Source organism: Lactuca virosa, chromosome 7, assembly GCF_052849685.1.
Source record: "Lactuca virosa cultivar CGN04683 chromosome 7, Lactuca_virosa_CGN04683_v6, whole genome shotgun sequence".
Classification (NCBI taxonomy): domain Eukaryota; kingdom Viridiplantae; phylum Streptophyta; class Magnoliopsida; order Asterales; family Asteraceae; genus Lactuca; species Lactuca virosa.
Genome location: NC_136432.1, coordinates 263,524,710 through 263,550,147, shown reverse-complemented (window position 1 = coordinate 263,550,147; position 25,438 = coordinate 263,524,710).

Here is a 25,438-nt window from a genome sequence, read left to right as displayed (position 1 = left end):
GTCGTGGCAGCCGGGACAATAATTCTGCTTCGCGTCGAAATAAAAACTCCATGGCATGGGAACAACTCTTCCATGCCATAGGAATCAATGTATTGTTAGAAACGCCACTCTTTGAAAATAATAATCCCTCAAAATATCGACGTGCACCCCACACTTAATAAAAGTCATAGTTCTTCATAATGATACCACCAAAATCAGCTAAACAACACACCATGCACACTACAATACTTCCTAGGCTATCCTAGGATTCCCACCTCACCCTGTAATCAGCTTCCAAAAGACCCCCATTAGTGCCAGTTAACTACTTCATGAATACAATCACATGCAACATAACTTAAATAATCTTAGATTAAAACATTCAACCCTACAACGGTTGGACTCAAATAAGAGTTGTGTAATAGGATCAAATCCTTCACTCTAAGATTATTTAACCTTTGCAGCATGTGACTTATCGTATTCATTTAGTAGTTAATTCAAACCCGAAAGCCTTGTTACATGGTTCTTGTTTGATTTATTGCTCTCAAGTAGGATCATCGTTTCAAATCTTTATTTCGCACACACCTACATATGGCTATGTATTCATGAGGTGGTCGTCACTATTAGTACAAGCACCAGTTTGGATATGGACATGAACAGTATGAACAATCGGGATGTATCCCCTAGCAGTTATATGTAAGACTAGAATGTAACTCCTAACAATTGCATGAAATATCAGGTGGTATCCTGGACAACTTGTGTAGTGGCAAGATTATCCGTGGATGATACATATGATTAGTATGTGTGTTGTATGGATGTTGAAAAGAGAGTTAGTAGATCGGCACTAGAGCCGAGAACCTTGTTTGTATGCGTTGTATGCATGGTGGAATATGCGGTATACTATAAAACACACAAAGATTTATGCTTATAGTTATATGTTAAATGTTTTGCAGGTTATTCGTGAGAAGAGCTCAATAGCTTTGTACACTCACATAGAAGATATTGGTTTCCGTTGTTTTGCAATTCAAATCTATTAATCTTATGATTTTCAAACAAATGAATGTCACTTAATGTTATTACGTAAAGGGTTTTTAACTGGATAACTTACTTTGAATGGAAAATCTCTTTTGTAATTTGGTGACGTTACAAGTTGGTATCAAAGCATGGTGTGTCTGAACTCAAACTAAGGACTTAGAGACTTTCTAAATTGAATGTTTGAAAAAGAATACTTTTATTCAAAGAAACATGAGTAAACCAGTTACATTAGAAACGTGTAATAGATATTTCTCCATGTTCTTGTTTGATTGTTGTCTTGAGATCGTGGACATGGTTTCTTGATCTAACCTCAATTATAAAAGGAGGATGCGATGAGTCTCATACGAAGCTTCAGAAGTAAGTGATTCCTAATATGCGTATATGGTTATGTATTTGTGCTATGGATTGATATGCATGTTAGATTATAGGCTAAGGATCTTTTCATGAATTGAATGCTACAATTTTCAGGTCGTATAGATGCCTCTTATGCCTTATATGTGTTGATTGCAGCATGTATTGTGGAATCAATGGATGATATTGTTAAATTATAATCGAATTCTAAAGAGTTATACATGATTAGAATCAGATAGCCTTTAAATTTCTAATTCAGCCTTATAACATGTTCTTTGTATGGTTGTGGTTTTAGGATAGAATCCTAGAGAGAGTCCAAGAGGTGTAGTATTATGCATAGGGCTAGACGTATGCATGCATGATAGGAGTTTGGGGGAGTGATGCGAAGTGACTTGGGAGTCTTGGAACAATTCTTGGAGCAAGTATGTATATATGTGGAAGGTAGTATTGGCCCGTACTACTGAAAGCACAAGATCCACACTTAGGTCAAGGAAGTGTTACAAGGATACCAATGAACTTGTCGGTGAGTATGCATAGTGTAGGCTAGTGTAACAATTTTAAAAAGTGTCACCAATCGTTGACTGTTGAAAGTGACAGAAGTCAAGTATAATAGGTTTAACACATAATATTTATCGATCTATGACAAAAATGCAAGATTTTGTATTAAGATATATAAGAGAAATTAGTCAATCGAATGAATCTATAAAAATAAGTGCGCAAAAAATTGTGTTATATTAAATAAATAATAACATATTCCAAAAGTAAACGTCGGCTTGACCCCGAAAATATAAATTTTGTAAAAGACGATGAGACAAAGAACACAAAAAACGGAGTCCGTATGTGTGGATATAAATAACGTTGAAATCAGAGCTTTTATGAATAAGTTGCGGATTTTACAAAATTTATGTTTGCGGCGCACACATCTTCTTGTAGGGTGCTACGTGGACTAGCGGGAAAATGACATGTGGTAGGGGAATTCTGGCACTAGCACCATACGGCACATGGCACCTTGAGCCTTGCGTGGTGTGCTTAACTGTTTTTCAACCTATAAAAAAGGCCACAAGCCCCATTCACTTGACACACAAAATGTATCTCTTTTCTCTCATTTTTCCTTCAAAAAATTCTTATCAAATCTTAAGAAATTTCTTAATCTATATATTTTAGCTAGTATTAATCTATTCTCTTGAGCCCGATTAAGCCTAAGCCCCGACGGCAACCGCTGCAGTCCCAGAGTCTACTAAAGCACTTTTCAAGGGTGAGTTTTATGACCCTTTTTCCAACTGTTATCAAATTTAGGGGGGAATACATGTTAAATTATTTCAAATTACATATATATATATATATATATATATATATATATATATATATATATATATATATATATATATATATATATATATATATATATATATATATTATCATTGCGTTACAAAGATAGTTATTTTTACACAGTATATTTTATCGTTACTCTGCTAAATAAAATAATACATATTATACCATATCATTACTCTGCTAAAAATTTATGGATAGTATTTTACCCAGTCGCTACTCTACCAAATTTTTAGGAATAATATTATCCATGGTAGATACTGAAAGATCTAGAATGCTCAAGAATCATATTAAAGTGATATTTCTAATTAACATATGATACTAATGAGTCACACTAATAACAACTTGATACAATCGATTATTTTTTAGAAATTTATTTTAATAAATATTCAATAAACTCTTATAATCAATTGTAAATTATTTATTTCTAGGAAATAATAACTTTCATTAGCAAATAACATTATATTTCATATAGTATAAATTATTAACTCATGTACAACATTTTAGACCATAAGGATTTGTCACACCCCCAAACCAGAACGGCAGAAATGTTCGAGGGCGGAGGACGTCATGTAAGTATCACAACACATACATTATAGTAATCAAAGTACAAACAACCATTGCATTAATAAGTATAAGTTTTACATAAGTGTTTAAACATTACATATTCAAACATCAAAATAGATACAGAAGAAGACAAGAGTCGCAGTTCGGTACTAGGCAGTCTTCTCAAAACCTTCGGGAGTGTACCTGTCTACTAGATTCCTGAGAATACAAGTTATTTGAAAAGAGAGTAGATCAACATTTAAGCTGGTGAGTTCATAAGTATTTTAGTTATATGAAGTATATTCTAAGTTCTTGGAAAAGTTAACTGGTTCCTCCAGAAAATCCTATATTTTCTGACGTGACAATATGATAACCATAATAGTTCCCTCTACAATTACTTAGTTTATACTAGTCATATATAACCTAATATCGAACTGACAGTTAAATGTGTGAATCTGCCCTAAGCGCACAACCAAACAAGGAACTGAAAGTAAGGCGGAAATCACACATTCCACTGTTAGTCGGATATTAATTATGTATAACTCTGGTGTATAAACTAAGGAATTATAAAGTTAACCATTTAAGGTCCTTTATGTTATACTAGTTTTAAGAGAACGAATGATGATGTTTCAGAAAATTCTATATTTTCTGCTTTACATCTAATAAGTAGTTTTAATCCCATAAAACCGTTCTATTTAAGTGTTACTGTACTTATAATAAAGTTTAACATAATTTTAACTATCTATAAAATTATAAGAAGGATGTCTTCCTTCTTGTTGATGAAAAGTGAATACTACAGTAGTATTTCTTAAAAAGAATAAACTACTGGAGAATAACTGCCCTAATATTATCCTGGTTAATTAGGGTTTAAAATGTGATAAAGTTGTTTATATCTCGTATACTTATCTAGAAAAATAGATTTCTCATTTGTTTCCAGTAAGATTTATTATTACCCCGTGATTGCTAACCCTGGTACGTTGTATTTGTAACCCTGTTAGTGAAAACCCGGTATGATGTATTATTACCCCGTGATTGCTAACCCTGGTACGTTGTATTTGTACCCCTGTTAGTGCAAACCCGGTATGATGTATTATTACCTCGTGATTGCTAACCCTGGTACGTTGTATTTATACCTCTGTTAGTGCAAACCCGGTATGATCTATTATTACCCCGTGATTGCTAACCCTGGTAAGTTGTATTTGTACCCCTGTTAGTGAAAACTCAGTATGATGTATTATTACCCCGTGATTGCTAACCCTGGCACGTTGTATTTCTACCCCTGTTAGTGCAAACCCGGTATGATGTATGATTACCCCGTGATTGCTAACCTTGGTACGTTGTATTTGTACCCCTGTTAGTGCAAACCCGGTATGATGTATTATTACTTCTTTAATATATTATCCATATACTAAAAGTATTATACGTATCATGGTGTAAATAATTGAATTGTTAGTACTTTCCTTTCCTAATATACTTGGAATGTAAATTATACAATCGTGAATCATACTTGTATATTTTGTTTTGAATCATAAATTATACCTATTATAATTTATACGTTCTATCTGATTGGCATGATCTCTCCTGAATATATCCCTTTGCTCAGCATGTTACAAAGGTAAAGATACCGACTGAAGTAACCTTTTATATTCCAATAATGTATATAATTAAGAAAGAAACGACGTTTGGACAAATAACCTCACCTTAAACCCACATCCAAACAAGGAAAAGGAGACAAGGCAAATCATTAGTCCTAAGCCCTTTAAGTCTTATTTATATACTTATACACATATGAACATGATTTTGACAATTATAATATGAAATAGTTTATAAAACCTTTTTCAAAGAGTTTAATAGTATTAAAAGAGTTTTAACAGTGTTTCAAAAAGAGTTTACATGACTTTAAAGATTTAACATGACTTTAAGTTATTTTGGAAGTAATTGGTAATCCTTAAAAGCATAAGGAAATCCTTTGTGTAATTGATATCACATACAACTATTAACATAATTTAACAATTGTGTTCAACTTGTATCCCCCCTAAAAAGCATTAAAAATCATATGAAAAGGTAGATTAAAGGGGTATGAACTCACCTTATGTGGGTGATTCAATTGAAGGTTCGCATAAGGATGAGAAGTTCCACGAATGAATTCCCGAGACACAAACGAGTCCTAAATGACATATAATGGCATGTAATTAGTGTTTTAAACAACTAATATGCAAGGAAACCCCCTTAAGGACTAGGAAACACTTGAACTAAGTGTTACAATCACATGTGATTGACTAAAAGGGGTTTACGGCTACACAAGAGAGTGTACGGTCAAGAGGTGTACGGTCATGGAGTGTACGGCCATACACTCATGGAAAACATGCAAAAAGAGGTGTTTGATCCATGGGGGAACTAGTGTGACAAATGCACAACAAGAGGATGAATAAAGCTCTCATTTTGGAGGGTCTTGAGGTGTGTACGACCACACCAAGTGTGTACGGCCGTAAACACTCCAAGATGGATGCATTTTGGGTCTTGATTCATAGGGATTCAAGGGTTCAAGAGTTCTAATGGATAACAAGTACCTAGAAAGTGTTTAAGGCCTTAGGTTATGAACCTAACAAGGGTATACAACCATAGATAGAGTGTACGGCCGTACACTCTTGATGTTCATGAGTTTGATGTTGTTTCAAGGCTATGAATCAAGTGTTTAACATGTCTAACTAGATGATAGAGGGAATACTCACACTTTTGAGGGTCTTTAGGGAGTTCACGGCCCAAGAACAAGTGTGTGTTCTTGGTGTTATTGGTGAAATGGATGAAGGTTTAAAGATATTTTTGAAGATCAAGGTGAAAAGCTTGATGATAGTTGAGAGATAATTGACTTTCTTGACTTGGAAGTGTGAAAAAATGAAGGAATAGCTTATATATGGGCATGGGTTCACGCCACCTTGAGTGTACGGCCGTACACCCATGTGTGCAGTCGTACACTCCTCTTGATGGAGTGTTTGGCTCGAATGCAACTTGAAGAACCTAAGTTAACTCATCCCTAAATCCAAAACTTGAATGTACTAGGCTTAGAACATTCAAACAGACCCTAAACAATGCTAAAAGATAGTAGAAACGAGTCTGACTTTGATTGAATTGAATGACTGTACAAGATAGAAATTTCGGGTTGTCACAGGATTTTTTGTCATTTACCCAAAAGGTAAGGTTTATATCTTATAAATGAGTTTATAAAAATTACCAAGTTTGACTACTTTTTCACATACAAAACCGTGAGCATTCTTGCATTATGCAAGTGATGGGCTTTTGATTATTTAAAGGAAAAGAAACCATGCCTTGAGGAGTGTGGGAGACAAGTAGAGTATAGGAGACATAATATTCTTAAAGTGTTAAGAACTAATGGTCCATAGAAGAGATTTATGAATGACTTTATGGGGCTTTCACTTGGACACTCTCTTGGCTCACAAAAACTGTAACATGCACTGAAAGGGAACTCTCTCTCTCTCTCTCTCTCTCTCTCTCTCTCTCTCTTTCTCTCATTCATCCTTTCTTGAAGAACACTTGCTTATTTTACTCTCTATGGTTTATATTTTGATATGAACTAAAGCTTAAGAGTTATATAAGAGTTTTATACAAAAGAACTAGCATTCTACGTCAAATTGAGTCATTGTTGGTGTCTCGAAAGTTCATCATTCTTCATCAACTTCCTAGCCAGCCAAGAGGACCCAAGAACTACAAAGGTTGTTATTTCTTCATCCTTTCTTTGGTTGGTGTATACATCTTTCTACAACTTTCAAGATGATCCTTGGTAGGTATAAACTTGTTTTATGTTATTCGATTTATCAAGTCTTCTGTTTCCTAAATCTTATGTTTTTGAAACTGATTTTGAATAAAAACCCAACAAATGGTATCAACAGCCACCTTATAAGTTTGATTAGATTTTTTATTTTTGGAAATCTTAGTTTTTAGAGAATATGGATAACTTGGTTTTGTATAAAAACAAGTTCATACATATTTTCTATGACAAGTTTATAATTGTTATTCTTTTTTATGTGACAAACGTTTCATGCATCTTTTGTCATTTAAAGTTGTCTTAGAAAAATAAAGGTTGTCTAATGTGTATGTTCATATGTGTGATGTGTATAAACTAGCCAAGGACCATTGTGCTTCTTATGCTTCTCGTGTTTGTTGTTTTTATTATAAAAATGTTTGTATTAATTTAGTTATTCAAATGGTATGTAATAAATTAAATAGGTTAGTTTTCTTGGTTTATGTTTGTAAATAATAGATTAGTTGTTAGAAATAATTTATTTGTACAAAAATGTAACAAGAAATGAAGTTGGGGCCATTTTTTGAAGACCAAAGAGAATTTTTCGAGTTTATGAGCAATGTGAAAGTTAGTGACAGTTTCTGAAAAGTGCAACTAATTTTGTTTCTTACGGGCTGTTGGACATTGAGCAACAGTTGCTAAAATATTGCTTTCAAGAAACATTTCTAATCTTTTGCAAGGAATATGTGTTTTCTCAAGTGGGAGCTTCTACAACAACATTACAACAACATTGTTTGGTCCCTTAAAATGTCCCTTTAGGAATGCACTTGAAATTATTCTGTTGGCTCACAAAAATTGTTGGATTAGTGTCTAAGTCTATAACTATATTTGGTATGTACTTGACCCGGTTTAGCATGGTCCTTTTGGGTTGTCTTCACCAAAGCAACTTGACAAGATGATTTATAAAGAAAGAGGATATTGTGGTTTATTAATATATTATAAGAATAATATATTAAAAGAGAAATCATATTTGTTTAATTAATATTGGTTAAATAATTAATTATTGTGACTAAAAGAGATTGATTAAATAAAGGGGACTGACACTGCAATTATAAGATAATTGATTTTGGGCTGAGAATCCTTATGGACTAGGGCATGGACGAAATTAAGGTGGAGTTCATCTTGAATTCATCCAAGGAGGCCTTATTCTGGAAGGTTCTGTGGACTGCTTAAGGTCTAAGCTATCTAATTAGGGTTTGACTGAAACCCTAACAGCTCAAGTATAAAAGGACCCCTAAGGCATTGGAAATCGGCCACTTGAACCCTTGGAAGCTTGGAGCCGATTTCTAGCATCTCATCCTCTCTCCTAAACATCATCCTCTTGCCTTGGTGTTTGTAAGCCATTAGAGGCATCGCATTTGAGGTGCTTGGTTCTCGTAAGCTTTGAAGATTCAAGTTTTATACTACAATCAAGAGGTAATATTCATGGTTATTTATATAGATCTCAAGTTTTGTAGTATGCTAGATTAGGGTATTCAAGTCTTGGATGAATTGCATGTACAATAGAGAAACCTAGATCCAAGCTTTAGGGTTTTGCATGTGCACATATGATGTTCTTTTGCTCAAAACCCATCAAAAATGTCATTAGTTGATTATGTTTATGTACATATATTTTTATGCATGTTTGTATTGTTTATTTTATGCAATTATTATGTGTGGTTGATAAATTAGTTTTTCACATGCTAAAATGATTTTTAGACAAAATAAACATCACATGGAGTTTGGTTTTCAAAATTTATAATGTTGACATAAGATGTAACAAGTTATTGTTTTAAAATAAAATCCGGTTTTATAAAAACGTTAATAACGGAAAATTTTGAAATACTCAATTATAAGTTGTAAAATGGTGATTTTTCTGACTTATAATAACCATGATATCATATGTTTTTAAAACTATAATTATAAAACATAAAAGACCCCTTACAATACTCAAATCTATTCAATCCATTTTAAAGAACACTCACACATCTCTTGTATACACTAGTGGGATAAAGGATACCTAACAACTTAGTGTTATCTTTAGATGGTTGGGGTATATTCATGATTTCTATAACCAAGTTATAGCCCAATTACACGAAATTTTCAAATTGGATGATTTGATCGAAAATCTTTTGTGATAAATGATACCCAAGCAAGAGAGTTTCGAGGCATAGATGGGATCAAACATGTTTAATTAAACTTGTTATTAGTGATCCCATAAATCTAAGAATTATATAGTAATATATAATTGATAATTTATATCTACCAGGTTGAATTTAAATGGATGGGATAAATGTCACCTAAGCATTTATTTATTTTGCAACTTGGATCCTAAACTTTGATAATTAATGTTTTAAAAACTAAAAGGGTATTAATTATTAAAGAGTCTAAATATTGAAAATACTAAATGAATTTCGTTAAAATTTTCTTCTTAAATAATTCATTCTCATTACTATGAATTGTCATTTTTCTTTAATAGCTTGATGAAACAATAACATTCACTAGATACAACAACAATGAACGAGTTCATGTCTTAAGAGACAATCTCGTGAGAGATATGAAATTGTATACACTTAAATGTGCTAGTCCTCAACTATTCGCTTTGAGCAATAAGCTTAAACATGATACCTAGTAAAGGCATCATTGTGATGCTAAATATGTTTCTAACATCAAACTAGGAATAGTAAAAGGCTAAAAAGAGTCACCTTGTGTGATCTAGGAGGCCCATGTTTTATGGACTGGACACCTTTAAGACAAATATATGCAATAAGCCAAATAAATGCAATAAGACCCATATATATGGTTGTTCAGTTTAGTTTATTAATTATGCTAGGAACATAATGTACTTGTAATATCCAGAAATACTACTAAAATGCTGGTCGGATCCACCCAAATACCAGTCTTACCAGCATGACATGCTAAAAATTAGATTCTACGCAGATTTCATGTCAAGTATGGAAAAACTGAACAACACTGTCCCAACTTCTAAACTTCCAATAACCAAGGACATCTTCCAATCTCGAGCCGAACTTGGTGATAGGTTGACGCATCCATTGAACTTCAATTGAACAACCCGAAACTTTCAAAGAATTTCCGCTATTGGTGATGAACAAAATGACCAACGATCGAAGATGCATTGACAACTAATCCCATGATCCAATACAATACTGAACCAAAACCCATGAGGGACCATACATACTAAACTCTGAAACTGATTGACCAATCAGCAAATGTCCATCCCGAACTATAAATATCAATCTAAACAACAAGCTGATAATCCTTCAATGATAGATACTCAACCTGAGCGACCCAAATGCATCCTGAACTTTTTCTTGATGTTTTCGAAAGGAACCACTGACTACAACGATATCCTTGTCCAACAGCTTCTTATCGCGGAGATGATTCTTGCATTCCTAAATACATGCATCTGATGGAAAAATGCTCTGTGCCCCCGTCTTGACCAAATCCTGAACCAAAATTTCATATACCCGAACAGATAAATGATTCCCTAAGCAGAATATCCAGCTCTCCCCTACATAGGGTTCGAACTACTACCAACTGACATTTCAGACAGGACAAAACTCAAACGGGTCACCCATATACACAGCATCATTGACCCTTGGAATGTATAATACATCGCATGATGATCTTCTAGATAAGGTGATGGGTTTGAGCCATAATAACTTTCCTATGTGCACATGCAAACCCTAATGCTTGGATCTAGGTTTCTCTAATTGAACATGCAATGTTTCCAAGGCTTACAATGCTAGATCTAGATTAAACAATTAAATCATAACATATGAAATCAGATCTAGAAGAATACCTTAAGTTGCTTGCTTGAATCTGTTGGATTAGTGTCTAAGTCCATAACTATAATTGGTACATACTTGACCCGACCTGGCATGGTCCATTTGGGTTGCATGGCATCATGCATTTGGATAGACTAAAATGAGAGAAATAACACTTAAGGTTTATTAATATATTATAAGTTCTAATATATTAATAAGATTATTTAATTAGTATTGATCAAGAATTAATCTAGAATTAATTAAGTGATCAAAAGAAGACTAATTAAATATATGGGTTGATTGTGTAAATCATCCTTACTTATATAGTGGGCTAATGCTCCATGGATTATCAAGTTGGGCTAAAACCCATTAGGATGCTCCATGGATGCTCCATGGTGTGTTTGAACCCATGGATCCAAGGAAATGGAAAGCCATGACAATTAGGGTTTACCCTAATTGTAACAAATATATAAGCATATCATTCTTGTCAAAATCGGCCACTAAGTCTATGTGTGGAGGGCAAGCCGATTTCATGAAGTGATGATTTCTCTCTAAGTTATTCCAAGTGCATATGATGTTGTGTGAACCATTTGAGGTGTCACATTTGGGGCACTAGGCTCTTGAGCTCCATGGAATCAAGCACCAAACAAAAGGTATGTAATTCTACTAGATTTTATATTATATGTACTTTATATTATGCTAGTTAGAACAATACCTTGGAAATTGATATTTGCATGTATAATAGAGAAAACATAGATCCAAGGTATTTAGGGTTGCATGCACACCATAGGAGTGTTATAATGCTCAAAACCCAACAGTGGTATCAGAGCCTAGGCTTGTTTTCTTGTTATACTTGCTTATATTGCTTGAAAATCGAAGTTTTGTGCTGTCAGGACAGGGGACTCGACGAGTCCAAGGCAAAATGCATCCAACTCGCCGAGTAGGTTCATGCACTCGACGAGTTGGACCCCCAAACAACATATCTTCGAGTTTTGGTGCTGGAATTGGTCTAGAATCATTTCCTTTGATTGTTTTGGTATTATAAAACCTGTTTTTAATGTGGTAATGATTATGTTAAACCAATTTCAATGCTATAATCAAAATTTCAAGCTTTATATGTGTTTATGTAATTCTTGAAAAATGTTGATTATGAATGTTCATGCTTATGAGTTTTTGGTAGATCGTAGGAATTATGTGCAAATTGTTTGTTAGTATAATTCTTGATCTCAATGAAATTGTATAGAGTCCATAACTTGTCCTCAAATTATGGATTACCAAGAGTTTTATGTTTCCTTTATTTATGAGTTAGTTTAGATTAATGAAAAAAAAATTTGTGTTTTAGTTGTTTTCAATCCAAATTAATCTAGAGAAGTTCATAAAAGGTGTTTTTGTAACTTGTCTTCAAGTCACATAAAAGGTCACATTTATGAATCTTAAAAATCATAAAAGTGCCATAGGTTACATAAAAATGAAGAGTCTTTTTCATTTAATTATTTTATGACTCCATAACTTGTCTTCAAGTTATGGATGTTTAAGAGTCACTTCTTTAAAAGTGTTATTAAAGAATATAAAGTTACATAAAAATAAAGAGTCTTCATTTTAATGAACCATTAAACTCATAAGTTATGAAATGAAAGGTTTTGAATAGTTTCAAAACTTGCCCTCAAGTTTTGGAATTTGTAAAGTCTCACACACATTAATGCTTTAATTCCAAACTCTACAATTTTAAAAGTTAAAATTGAAACTTTATGGACTTCATTAAATTAATTAAAGTGTTTAATTAAAAGAGTTAATAATTCCATAAAGACATGGTTTAAGTTTAATTAAATTACGAGTATAGTTTAATTAATAGATTAAACCACCAAGTATTTTAAATGTTTAAAATACACCCTTATACTATTATTATAATTTTAATTATATAGATATGTATAAGATAAAGTCAATCTTACCATTAGTAGGCCTCATTCACGAAGCCGATCTATAAGGGGGTATAAGGTTACTGCCTATAAAATGGCAGTTTAATGGGTGTCCACTCTCACCCACCGCTTCCTTGACTGGTGGAGGGTCGTTAGCCGAACGGGTAGGAAAGGACTATAATTCTCCCTTCATTAAAAGTATAATGATAAATACTAAGTAACTAAACACTTATAAATTCCCAATCTTAGTTACTTAGGAAAATGTGAAATAGGTGCTAACCCATGAAATTACACTTTGTACCTTACCAAGTCGATTAGTGGAGCGTGTGTGGTTAACCGGCATGCTAATAAGGACTAGTAAGAGTGGCAAAGGGTAACTTGACCTTATTATAGATCGGTGGAGCTGTGTGGCTAACAGGCACATCGATTAGGTGATAAAGTTAAGGGTACCAAGTCAATCTGCATGGTTATTCACACCTTGTTTGTGATCCTCGGCATCCCAGTCACAAACTTGAGAGGGCACAATCGAGATTCAAACATGTCATTGAACGTTCAATGTATCTCAAAAGATCTAGGAGTTTCAAATCCAATTAAAACTTAATTATATTTCGTTTTTCATGGTGGAAATTGGTAAATTGTCATTTACCTACCTTCAACTATTTTATAACTCGGATTACGACATCCCTCTTCCAGTTATAAATGGGTTGTTGGATCCTAGCCTTAATATTTCATATTGGGTGTTATATTAAGGACTTTAAATCAACTAACTTGAATTTCTCCCTTATAGATGTCTCCTTTAGACAGCTATGGTTTTCCCAAATCTTCAGGAACAAGCTTCCTAATGAAGATGATATCCCAAATGGCAATCAAGGTGAAAGATCAATCCCTTTATTGTGCATTAGTGGGACTGGAAATCATACTTCATTTCCTCCACCTCCTCCAATAAATATCCCTATCCCACAAGTTTCAAGACTTGATAAGTTCTAAGTCACTCAATCCCTATTGGCAAACAAAGTCTATATGTGCTTAGGTCTTGGAGATTAAGTCACATATTGACAAGCCGGGAGAGTCGGGTGTCGAAGTCTCGAGGTAGCTGGCTGTTGACTTGGTTCTTCAGTCACTCCCTGATGACAGATCACGACATGACCCTTTAATGATCTTATCTATTTGCTTGGTGCTGCTGAATCAGCAATGATTTGGAACACTGGTAAAGCAAATTTGATTAGAAGATCGACTTCCCAAAACTTCATGGACATTGACAATGGTGACACTGGAAATCCAGAAAAACTTTCTCTTCCCAATGGAAAGGGATCGGCCATAGTCAACTCGGTTGACCAAATGGTAAAGAGAAAGGCTAAGTCTGAGATAGTCCCATATACCATTCCCAACAAGTCCATATGTGCCTATTGCCAAAGGAAAGGGGCATTGGTTGTGAAGCTGCCGAATTTACCTGAAACCTCATAAGGATGGTAAAGTCAAAAGTTTGACTCTACTTCAGGTAAAGTCCGTTATCTAACTCTATTAAGTCTCTTTTGGAGATTCTTAATACATGATGTAATGTAATTACATTTTGATGTTTTTGAAGAATCAAAGGAAGCTTAAAGAAAAGGTGTGTTGATTCTGATCGCACGGTTCGATGACCAGAATTTTGAGCCACTGCATAAGAGTTATGAGATATTGCTTAGGAATAGATAACAACAAAGTTTTCATATGAATTTGCATTGTAATGATAAGTTTTTCCGCAAGTTTTAAAATAAAAGAAAAGTTTTGATTTTAATTATTTTTAGTATCCTTACAAAGGCATTTGTGAAAAATTGTTGTTTATATGTTTCCATTGATAAGCAATATTGGAAAATGAATTTGATTCTTTCGTTTGTGGTAGTGTCATAATTTATCAAATAAGGAAAGATTCTCATCACCCAAGTTTCAGTTGGATAGAAACTTGGAATCATGCAAGTTGTATTGTGTGATGAATGAGATTTTTCATCTTTGGTAAATTAAGACTAATTCTTTGTTCACATTTGCATGTGAGTCAAGCGAAGGACTAAAGGATTGGGTACATTAGGTTGTGCACTAGTCAGGTCCACCAAAAAGGTTGGTAAGATTATTCGTTATGATTTACTAAAGTTTAGTAAATATGACTATGCTTACAAGTTTAAGTGTAATTCTGAAACATTGGAAAAGTTTCAATATATGGCAGAATGAATAAGAAGAATCAAATAAGGCAGTAAGATAAAAGTTTCTCCAATCTGAATAGATGGGAGAGTACTTGTGTATCTTGTTTTATGATTATCTTAGTGATTATGGAACCATATCACAATTGATCCTCTAAGGATACCTTAGTGCATTTGTTAGCTAAGGAGAGGAATCATGAATTGTTGAAATGGTTAAATCAAAAGATAAATCATACTTCGTTCCAAAATCAAATCTTAGAGTCATACTCCAAGATTGAGCCTTGAGTGACATAATCTTAAGAAAGGTTTAAAACACTTGTCAAATGTAGAGTAAAATGTTTTCTTACTCTTGTACATTTGAAATTGGTAAGTTGTGATGTTTTGGATAAAACAAAGACCAACTAAGGCCAATTGTGTGAAGTGTTTGTAAAAGAATCTGCACTATCTCTTGAATATTCAGCAAGTGAGTCTTATATGTCTAGAGGACAGTGGGAGTTTAAAAGATCCTGAAATAGTTTCAAGAACTAATCAAGAATTTTGTTAATCACTAGCCCACGACTTGAGGTTTGTAACCTATCGTGTTGACTTATTCTTGTTTCTGTGCCATTCCAGTTAAAAGTTGACTATGCTTGTGAGTTCTATGAGTTCTCAATTGTTTACATAACAACCTGGAAGCAATGGTAGGCCCTTGTGCTGCCGGGTGGCAAGAAATTAAGATTGAACAAGTTCAGTCCATATGTGTTTGGATTTGCCACTAGCCTTGTCTTGTGATTATGGTTATGACAAATTCACATGGATAGGAACACTTACACCATAAAATCTAAGTGTCATAAGGTTTCTCTCCGATTCATGAAAATGATGGTGAGGAAACTCTTTCACTAAGTAGATTTTAAGTAGATAGCAATTGTGAGAATGACAAAAGGTCTAAACATTATGATTACGGCATCCCTCTTCATAATTGTTTAGACACACAAGTGAGCTATCTAAGGAAAGGTGTATGATTTTGATAAAGTCTTATCAAAGCATCTCGTATCAGAAATCTAAACTTTGGTAAGAAAGTCAATAAAGTATTGTTTTTCCTAGAAGTCCAGCTGATTTTTGAATACATGTCAAAGCTAGTGGGAGCATAAGTGTTATGCTAGTAAGATAATAATCATTATGCTAGTGGGAGCATGATGATTATGTTGCAAGTTAGCAATTTTATTTATAGAAAACAAAAGTTTCAATTCGATTTGAAAAAGTTGTTTCCCTATAATTAAGGGAGAGGATTTTATACTTCATTCCAATTCTACAAGCTTAGATTGAGATTTTAATCTACTTTAGTCCAGGATATATAATAATGTTATGTTGGAATGGTTCAACATAAGGAAATTCTATATATGTTGCGTTCTCAAAATTCGATTATGATTACGGCATACCTCTTCATAGTTTGAATTGTGAGAATATGAAAATAAAAAATTTATAGCATGAATCGTGTCCTATATGCTTCGGGTATAGGTTCGATTACATGTGCTATAATCCATTCTAAACTTTCCCAAATGCCCAAGGCATTAAAATGGAAAAGGAATAGAACTGGAAATGACTAAAATGATTAAGCAAATTGTCGAGGACAATCTGAGGTTTACCAAAGATTGGTTACTCATGGACAATTGGAAGTATAGAGTAAGGACCATATTGACATATTTTGAAAAGAGGCAACTCTTGTTCAAAAGTGATGGTCAAAATAGGAATGTGGAATTGTTTCCATAGGTGGAAGTTATTCTTTGAATCTGTGTAAGATTAGAGAACTTAATGCAAAGAAGGATGTTCAAAGGAATGTACTTTGAATTTGAGACTTCGTTTCCCTGGAATTGATCTCCATTGGAATTCTTTGTAATGTTTGTTGCCAAGTCTTTGTGACTTTTGTGCATAGTCATTACAAGGGGATCATTGCATATAAGTTTAGAGTCTAACAGATTACAGTAAATGGCAAGAGTTTGGTGTTCTTACATTTATTGTAAAGGATTTGGGATTGTGAAATGAGCATCATTGAAATATTGTCAATCGATCTGTTTCACAAAGAGAGGACCACATGTAAACATAGTGGGCATACTTGGAGTATGGCATAGCTATTGTTTAGACGAACATAGTGTGCATGCTTGGAGCATGGCATGGCTATTGTTTCAATTCAAGTATTAAGTTGATTAATCGAAACATGAATAATGAGTAATCAATATGGTGCTTAGATAAAAGGGTTTTTATTTACACTCAAAGTGTTGGGGCCATACAGGATTAGTATTATTTTTGTGTTTCACTTTGCATGTTTTGACTTCTAGAATAACTAGGTCATTCTTCCGAATGACTAAGTTATTCAAACCATCCACAGTCGGTCATATGTTGGAAGTAGATATGAATCAAGACTGTCATGAATCTGGCTTGTAAGATTTGTCTAATGTGCATTAGACATAGCAATAGTTGCTACAACATTCATGAGTGCTCATAAGTTCTGAGTATTGGATTCAACCCACGCTCATTTGAATCACTTCATGGATTTTTATCAGGAGTGAATCATGAGACGATAATATCTTATATTCTTCAAACCTAGAGATATGAGTTGTTGACTATGAGTTGGTTATACATTGATTGCACGAAAATGCATTGGTAACTCGATGTTATAAAACGTGCCTTTGTGTATGATTCAACAAGTAGTTAGTACAAGCATACGAGTCAAAGTTTATCCATTTCTTTTACCCTTAGAGGGATAGAAGCGATATATGTTGGCCCCTCGATGATTTAGTGATGACAAAACGTAAGTGCTACGCCAGGCCTGGACTGATTTGATTTGTTCAATTAGTCAGTCGCCATAAATCGGAAATCGGGAAACAACAGATGGACAGAGAGAATGATTATAATCCATGTCTCAGTCCATATGATATCTAGAATGGAGGAATATATGATCACTTATCTAATGGACGCGTCATTGATTTGTTCAGAGTTCGACAGCGTCTTTTGAGAGCTACGATTGCTAGTCGGGTTATGAAATAATATTTGAAATAATAGTTTTAGACTTATCCAAGTGGGAGACTGTTGGATTAGTGTCTAAGTCCATAACTATAAGTGGTACATACTTGACCCGACCCGGTATGGTCCATTTGGGTTGCATGGCATCATGCATTTGGATAGACTAAAATGAGAGAAATAACACTTAAGGTTTATTAATATATTATAAGTTCTAATATATTAATAAGATTATTTAATTAGTATTGATCAAGAATTAATCTAGAATTAATTAAGTGATCAAAAGAAGACTAATTAAATATATGGGTTGATTGTGTAAATCATCCATACTTATATAGTGGGCTAATGCTCCATGGATTATCAAGTTGGGCTAAAACCCATTAGAATGCTCCATGGATGCTCCATGGTGTGTTTGAACCCATGGATCCAAGGAAATGGAAAGCCATGACAATTAGGGTTTACCCTAATTGTAACAAATATATAAGCCTATCATTCTTGTCAAAATCGGCCACTAAGTTTATGTGTGGAGGGCAAGCCGATTTCATGAAGTGATGAATTCTCTCTAAGTTATTCCAAGTGCATATGATGTTGTGTGAACCATTCGAGGTGTTACATTTGGGGCACTAGGCTCTTGAGCTCCATGGAATCAAGCACCAAACAAAAGATATGTAATTCTACTAGATTTTATATTATATGTACTTTATATTACGCTAGTTAGAACAATACCTTGGAAATTGATATTTGCATGTATAATAGAGAAAACATAGATCCAAGGTATTTAGGGTTGCATGTACACCATACGAGTGTTAGAATGCTCAAAATCCATCAGAATCTTCTTGTTCTTGGAGCTTAGAGTCACAATTGTCACTCCTCTAATGGCTTACAAACACCAACTAGCAAGAGGATGATTTGAAGAGAGAGGAGAGGTGAGAAAATCGGCTCTAGGGTTACCAATGCAACAAGGTGTCCGATTTCCCTCACCTATAGGGTCTATTTATACTATGAGCTACTAGGGTTACTTCTTTAACCCTAATTGAATAACTTAGGCCCTAAGCAATCCAAGGATCCTTCTAGATTAAGGCTTGCACGAATTCAAGGAGCCCATACTCCTTAATTTCGGCCACCCTAGATCTATAAGGATTCATAGCCCAAAACTCAACTATCACACATTTGACAGTTTAAGCCCCTTCATTCAATTAACCTCTTTTAGTCACCAAATTAATTCCTAATTAATTTATGACTAATATTAATCAAATAATATTATTATTCCTTTAATATATTATTCTTATACCATATTAATATAATAATACTCTTCTCTCTATACAAATCACCCTGTCAAGTTGCTATGGTGAAGGCAACCCAAAAGGACCATGCACAACCGGGTCAAGTACTTACCAAATATAGTTACGGGCTTAGACACTAATCCAACAGTCTCCCACTTGGATAAGTCTAGTAACTATAAATGCAAGTCTAATCCGATTAGCAATCGTAACTCTCAAAGACGCTGTCAAACTCTGATCTTATCAGTAACCTGTCCTTCAGATAAGGGATCGTATAATCCTCTGTTCTAGATATCGTGCGGACAATTACATGGAATATTGTCATACTTATTGTCCAGCAATTGGTTTCTCGATCTCAGATTCATTTGACATAGAACTTAATTGAACACATCAATTCAGTCCTGACCGGGCCCGGCACATAAGTCAAATCAAATCATCGAGGGGCCCTGATATCGCTTTTACCCTCTTAGGATAAAAGGAACAGATAAACTTCGACTTATATGCATTTACTATCCACTAATCAAATCATACACAACAATGCGTTTTATAACATCAAGTTACTGATGCGTTTGCGCATTATCAATGCATAACCAATTAGCAAACAATAAACCATATATCTAGGTTTTAAGACCATATGATATTACCATCTTGCGATCACTCGTGATAAATTCCATGAAGTGATTCCAGCAAGTGTGGGTTTATTCCAATGCTCAAATCAGGTTCATAAGCACTCATGAACATTGCAGCAAACCTTTGTTATGTCTAATACACTTTAGACAATCTACACACCAATTCATGACAGTCTTCATTCATATCTACTTCCAACATATGAACGACTGTGAACCGTTCGAATAATTCGATTATTATCAAATAATTTAATTACTCAGGAAGTCAAAACATGCAAAATGAAACAATAGGTAAAAGATTAACATAAGACAATAACATTACTAATAAATAATACTTCTTTATTTAATCAGCAAATGTTAATAACAACTTATCTATCACATGTGTCCAAACTATCTAATCTAAACTAATATCGTCCTTCAGCCCAATGCTCCTAGCGTGCTGCAAATGCTTAACCCTGCTCAGTCCCTTCGTAAGCGGATCTGTTGGGTTATCTTCTGACGATACCCTCTTTACTACGACGAGTCCCTCTTCCACCCAATGTCGAATAAAATGATATTTTCTGTCGATATGTCGAGATCTACCATGATCTCTTGGTTTCTTGGTCAAGGCAACCGCTCCTTCATTATCACAGAAAATCTCCATGGGGTCCTTTATGGCTAGCACAACTCCAAGGTCTCCAATGAAGTTCTTCAACTATATTGCCTCCTTTGACACTTCGCTTGCTGCAATGTACTCTGATTCGCACGTTGAATCAGCTACAGTTTCCTGCTTGGAACTCTTCCAAGTTACTGCTCCTCCATTGAGGGTAAAGACCCAGCCCGACTGCGAACGATAGTTGTCCCTGTCGGTCTGAAAGCTGGCGTCGCTGTACCCTCGCACCTTTAAGTCATCACTCCCACCGAGGACTAGTAACCATTCCTTGGTCCTCCGAAGGTACTTAAGAATGTTCTTGACTGCGATCCAATGCGCTCTGCCAGGGTTCCTTTGATATCTGCTGACCATGCTCAAAGCGAAGGCCACATCAGGGCGAGTACAAGTCATAGCATACATGATTGAGCCAACTACGGAAGCGTATGATACTCGACTCATCTCTGCTATCTCGACTTCAGTACTCGTACTCTGAGTCTTACTCAACTTGGCATTACTCTGGATTGGTAACTCCCCTTTCTTTGAATTCTCCATACTAAAACGTTTTAGTACCTTGTCCAAGTAAGTATTCTGACTAAGTCCTATTAGTCTCTTACTTCTGTTTCTCACTATCCTTATTCCCAAAATATAGGAAGCCTCTCCGAGGTCCTTCATAGCGAAGCACTTCCCGAGCCAGGACTTAACCTCTTGCAGTGTCGGGATGTCGTTTCCTATGAGTAGTATGTCATCGACATACAATACAAGGAAGCTTACTACACTCCCACTGGCTTTGACATATACACAAGATTCATCTTCGCTTCGCAGAAAACCAAACTCTTTGACTTTCTCGTCGAAACAAAGATTCCATCTGCGAGACGCTTGCTTAAGTCCATAAATAGACTTCTCAAGTTTACACACTCTATTGGGATGCTTCGCATTGACAAAACCCTCTGGCTGAGCCATGTAAACATCCTCAGCCAACTTCCCACTAAGGAAAGCGGTTTTGACATCCATCTGCCATATTTCATAGTCATGAAATGCAGCAATGGCCAGCATCACCCTGATAGACTTAATCTTCGCAACTGGTGAGAAGGTTTCGTCGTAGTCAACTCCAGGAGTTTGAGTGAAACCCTTCGCAACCAATCGCGCCTTATAAGTGTGCACGTTCCCATCCACGTCAGTCTTCTTCTTGAAGATCCACTTGCACCCGACTGTCTTACGACCTGGTACATTGTCAACCAAATTCCAAACTTGGTTGTCATACATGGATTGGATCTCGCTATCCATAGCTTCTTTCCACTTCGCAGACTCTGGGCCTGCCATGGCTTCCTTATAGCTGTTAGGCTCGTCCATATTCACTAGTGTACTATCACTAATGAACGTATCCCCTTCCATAGTAATATGAAAACCATAAAACTGGGGTGGAACACTAACTCTTTCGGAACGTCTAAGAGGTAAGGACTCGTCAATCGGTTCAACCGGAGTTTCCTCCTCAGGTTGAGCGCCAGTGTTAGAGGTTCCTTCATCGCTCGACTCTTGAAGCTCTTCAAGATCGATCTGCCTCCCACTGTCTCCTTGGCTTATGAGTTCTCGCTCTAGGAAAATGTCACACCCCGCTAAAGCGGAAACACGAGGCGTGGCAGTATAAAGGGTTTCATAGCAAAAGTTAAAAGACAACACCAACCATAGTATTAAAAATCATTACAAATTTACAATGGGTTTGAACAACTTTTAAAAGAAATTACAATGAAAATTGAAATACAACACATGCGAATGCTCCTAAAAGTGATGTGTCCCTAAGTGCCACTTACTCGATGATTCCTGAAAAAGCATGTAAAACGAGCGTCAACTATAAAAATAGTTGGTGAGTACTCACAGATTAAACTAATATTGGTTTCAAGAATCGAAATAAAAGTTTTGATAAAAGTTTTCCATAAATAGAAGTATATTGCTAAAATGAGTTTTCACGAATCGAAATAATATTCGTTGTTACAAGAAGCAAACAATTTCATTGCTATGACAAGTATATAAGTTTTCAGTAATAAAATTTTGTTGCTATAATGAGAATCAAAGTTTCATATGTGCATAAAGATTCGTATGTGCATCAAGTTTCCATTCATGAGTTCACAACCCAAGCCTAATGACCGAATCGTGCCCTATTGACTACTATGTGTATCGCAAACATAGTGTATAAAATGGTAAAATGCACTCAAGCGAATCGTGCGAGTGAGGAGTTGTCTACCTCCTGATAGCGTTATCCATAATAACCATAGGCTCAAAAGAGTTAATGAGTTGTGTCTAAAGATTCCAGGGACTTAACCACGATACAGTCCTCATGAATTAAAGTAACATACACATACATACGAAATATAGCAACCAAGTTTCATACGAGTCAAAATAAATACAACAAACATAAATAGTTTAGGACATGCTTTTCCACCCCAAAACATTTAAAAAAAACTGAAAATAGGGGAGTGGTGAATACTCACAATATGCAAAATATAGCAACCAAGTTTGATACAAATCAATTTAAATCAAACGAACAATAATTAGTTTTCCGGACATGCTTTTCCACCCCAAAACATAAAAACCGAAAATAGGGGAGTGTGTGAATACTCACAATATGTATTGAGATGATGCAAATGGGGCCTTGAACTACACTCCACTCGTACCACTATCGTTTTCCTACAACAATGTTACACACTAATGAGTCTCTAATTGAAATCTAATACTAGTATACTTACTACTACAATAGAATTATGCCAATATTGTGTCAAAATTTAATATTGATAAGTTACAAATATTTTTCTATGAAAATTAAATTTCAATGAATCAATTGTTATATAACAATTTAAGTGGAAAATTCTCATTATTGAAATGTTAATTTTTAACATTTTAAGAGGTGTTCCAGTGATTAAATAGTCAAAACCTAAATCAATTAAGTTCTAAAATTTCCCAAACTTTGCATTTCAGTTTTAATTGAAGTCAAAGACCTCAAGATAAATTTTCTTGAATTTTTGATTTGTCTAACTATTTTTCACCATTTTAGGTTCTTGAATAACCATAAAATCATGAAAAATACTAAACAGTTAATAAAAATTACCAAACTTCATATTTTAGTTCTAAATGTATTAAAAAACTTCCAGATAAATTTTCATGGATTATAGATATGCATAACCGTTTTTCTTATATTTAATTATCTAAATAGATAAAAATTCATGAAAAAATAGCATTCATTTAAGAAAAATTCCCCAAACTTTTCATAATACTGCCATTACACATACTTAAGTTGGGAAAATATAAAAAGGGATTTCTAAACTGTGTAACCGAATTTTATGATTTTTGTGCATTTATTCTAATAAAAATTGAAATAAATAGAAAACAGTTTCCAAATTTGCCCAAAATTTTTGTAACTCTGTTATTACATATATAGAACCTGTAAAAAATATAAAAGATATTTTTCAGTTAGTGTTGCTATTTTTTTTTTTGTTTAATCCTCTTAAATAATCATTAATTGAAGAATAATTATTAAACAGTTAAAGTAAATTACCAAAATTTTTGTAAAGTTCATTTACAGTGTAAATAATCTGGGAAAAATCCCAAAGGTGGTTTATATCTACTGGAATCCGATTTTGTGGATTTGAGTGTATTTAATCTTAGAAAATAGGAGAAAAATAGTATACTGAATAGAAAAATCATCAAAATTTTTATTTAGAGTTCTAATATATTTTAAGATCTTCTGGTACATTTTCATGAATTTTGGATGAGTACAAATAGTTTTCGCATTATTAGTCCATTATAAATACAAAAATCAGGGAAAAATAGGAATGCATTATCAAAAATTCTGAAAATATTTTTATGAGTGTTACACATAGGGTATGACCTGTGAAAATTAATAAGTAGCCATTTCACATTCTCTAAAGTGGTTTTATGATTTATTGGAGCTAAACAAAAAGAAAATTAAAAAGCATACTAAACATTAACAAAAATCGATGAAACTTAAGCAGAGGTCATTATTTATCTTAGGGGTCATCCAGGAATTTATCTAGTATTTATAGACCTCAGAAAGTATTTTATATGAATTATTAATCTATTTTCTTGCAATAATTATAATAATTCGATATAAATGAATTATTTTCTGGAAGCTTACAGATCATCTTATTTTGTTCATGTGAATCTGGGAAAAATCGTATTTGGTAAGAAAAGGAGTTTTAGATATTTATTTGGAAATAAATCCTTCATGAACATATTTGAAAGCTTTTAACAACATACTTTGATGATCTAGCTTCTAAGCTTGAAGATCATCACATGCATGTTTGTTTGAAGACCATTCATGAGTTTTAAATGTTCAAAAAACGTTTTTGATAGAAAACTTTGGATGCATGTGGTGTTTTTCACACAAAACTTGTAGAAAAAGTGCATGGAGTGTGTGGCTGAAGAATGATTAATGTTTGTTGGGAAGAGATTTCTTGGGAGGTGGAGTCCGACTTTAAGAGGGATTAGAGAGGGTTTTAAGAGGATTTTAAAGCTTTACTTTGAATAAATATGGCCTCCTAATCCTTTTTGTAAAAATCATCGTTAGTTTTTATAAAAACTATCTTTAGTTTTTACAAGGTTCAATTGTATTTTGTCTTATAAATTAAGGGTAATGTCAATGACTTAAATTTTTTTTCTTGATTGCATTTTCATAATTATTATTATTAGAAGATTATATTATAAGGTTCATAATTATTTTTATAAAAACTTTAAGGTTAAAGTTTATAACTATGAGTTTTCATGGCTTTTAGGGTTTTTGGAGTTTAATAAATCTTTGGATATCAAATTGAATTGAATCTTTGAGACTTCAAATTATTTTATGGTATTATAACTCTTTTATAGTTATAAATAATGTTTGTAACTTATTTTATCGGTTTATTGGCATTCTATGTAGTGGTTTCGAGATTCACGCGAAATTGCAGAATCAAATATACTAGTCGTAGTTTTCAACTTTGAC